The sequence below is a fragment of the Apaloderma vittatum genome, unplaced genomic scaffold (assembly GCF_000703405.1).
Source record: "Apaloderma vittatum isolate BGI_N311 unplaced genomic scaffold, ASM70340v1 scaffold6799, whole genome shotgun sequence".
In the NCBI taxonomy this organism is placed as follows: Eukaryota; Metazoa; Chordata; class Aves; order Trogoniformes; family Trogonidae; genus Apaloderma; species Apaloderma vittatum.
The window spans coordinates 80,272-82,600 of record NW_009734570.1 but is presented as its reverse complement, the minus strand read 5'-3'; the positions used below and the strand labels follow the sequence as shown (position 1 = coordinate 82,600).

General features: G+C 38.9%; 1 protein-coding gene across 1 annotated transcript in view; it reads left to right on the top strand.

Annotated features, from left to right (window-relative positions):
• MTA3 (metastasis associated 1 family, member 3) overlaps nucleotides 1-2,329 on the top strand; it is a 124,553-nt gene that overhangs the window by 81,718 nt on the left and 40,506 nt on the right. The window lies entirely within an intron of this gene.

The following is a 2,329-nucleotide window of genomic DNA, read 5'->3' as shown; positions in this document are numbered from 1 at the left end:
AGCAGGAACTGGTACTTAAAAATCCTATTTGAATAGAATGAAGTATTTATTTAATAACAAGAAAACTATGAAGTTAATAAATTAATAAAAAGTTGCAAAACTTCATAACTGAATTTGCAGGATGTAGGAAGAAGGCTGCCTGATACTGGTTCAAAATGGGAGAGTGAAACTTGATGTAATTTAGAATGTGAAAACTAGTCTGGTAGTCTAAAAAAAACAGGCACTCAAAGGGGAGATCCTCAATATGCTCAGTGCTGCTCTACTATTCTCCTTGAATCCACTTGTAGTACTCCTGTGTGCTTAAAAGAAGGGAGACAAAAGGAGACCTCAGCCACAGGAAGACACTAAACTTTGATGACATAATTTTAAAAGATACAGTGAAATCTGTACTGAGATCACAGCCAAGACAATGAATTCTCCTAAGATAATGTGGAGAAATTCTAGTAATTGTGTTTCCTTATTAAAAAAGTGAAAATTGTCCTCTTTGCAAGGAACCACCACTGACTCTTAAATATTTACGTATGAGTCGAGATACCCTAGAGGCTTTCTATTAATCCTCAAATACAGAAATCAATGCGTTGATCAGAAAAGCAGTATATAATTCTGCGGTGTATTAATCACATTCTGTAGAAGGGAAACTGAGGGTAGAGCACAGTCAGAATGATTTGCTCAAAATTTCAGGATTGTTTTTGTATTAGAACAAACAATAAAGTTCTCTCAACTGAAGTCAGCGATTAATCAAGTTATAACTGTTCTTCCAGGACATCAATTTTAACAAAATTCAGACTTTAGAAAACTGGATAATGACGATTTGATGCCTGCTCTCACTGGATTTTGATTCTTTCTGCCATGGAGTTTAAAAAAAAAGCCGGTGATATTTTCGTAGAGGCAGCCCAGCTGTGTGCCATACCTATGTTCCCATTAGGGTGGATGAGGAGTGGACTGCTTTGATTCACTTGGTGGAGCCAGGGTTATAAGGGGAGCCATCGGGCAGGAGGTCGTTCATCCCACTGACCTGTGTACGCAGTCAAAAGACGAAGTGGCAGCGTGTGTAGTATTAGAAGATAGAACTCGTTTTTAGTGCCGTGTTATTTAGCTGGTGAGAGTTCTTGGATCCTCAGTGGGAGAAAATGAACAGTGTGAGACAGCATTGTGTGTATTTATGTGAAGGGTTTTTAGAAGATTAACACTGCTAAAATATATCAGGTATCTGTAGACTCCACTTAGCATTTAACTGTATGGGAAATAAAAGTATCTCAGTACAGTTGAAAGCAAATAACCTGTGTTAGAGGGATGTGAAGCGTACCCAGTGTAGTGAAACACAGGCATCTGAATTAGCTATATAAGGATGGCTAGAGAAAGGCACTTTTTTCACCATTTAGCTTTGAATGGCTTTTTTTAGTTTAGTTTGTGATGTGCATTTTTGTTTATTCAGGCTTTTTGCACGTTCCAGTGAATAAGTAAACTTGCATTATTTTTCTCATAAAATCTAGTATTAAATATCTTGTCATAGCTTATCCAGGAGGCATTTGTTTTCTTTTAAAAACTCCTGCTGTGCCATTCCCACAGACATTTATTGGCATCATTAACTGTGTGTCTCAGGGCACTACTGTTTTCAGCACTAGTGGTAAGGCAGAGAGCATCTTAGTGCCCTGCACACCCCTCGGTCATCGCTTCCCTTCATCCCTCTTCTGCTTCTTGGCTGCCAGTTCCCCAGGTGAGGTAGGTTAAGCATTAAAAGTAGGCCCTGCCCTCTAGAGTGCTGGGGCTAATCCGCTGTAACCTCCTCTGTCATTGCTGTGCTTACTAAACAAACGCCCTAAGGCAAACCCCTGACTAATTAAATGTCCTATATTGCCTCCTAGTTATGAAGAAACCAGGCTAATGTTCCCAGCTGGGGTGCATGTTGAGATGAGAGAGAGATGTAGCTGCCTAAGCACATCTGGAATCCAGGATGCTTATTTAAGTGACTCACTAGGAGACTTCAACACTTCTTTGCTTGCTTTGGATCTTTTTTTTTTTTTTTTTGCCCTAGTGACAGTATTGGGAATGGAAGAAGTTTTTAGAGTTGTTACTGCTATTTTTTTGAGGCTGCAACCTTACAAAAAGAGTTCCTAATATGTTCTTCCTGTATTGTTTCTTACAATACTACAAGGGTTTTTTTATTTCAGAAAGGATCATGCAGACTAAATCTGACCAACAGGTTATTTGTTGTGTCATTAATGAGTTTGGATTATTTGGATGTTATAGTTAGTTCTCTGAGTTAGCAGGAGGTGCAGGTGGCTTGGACATTTTCCGTGAAATACTAGGCAACAGAACAAGAATAAGA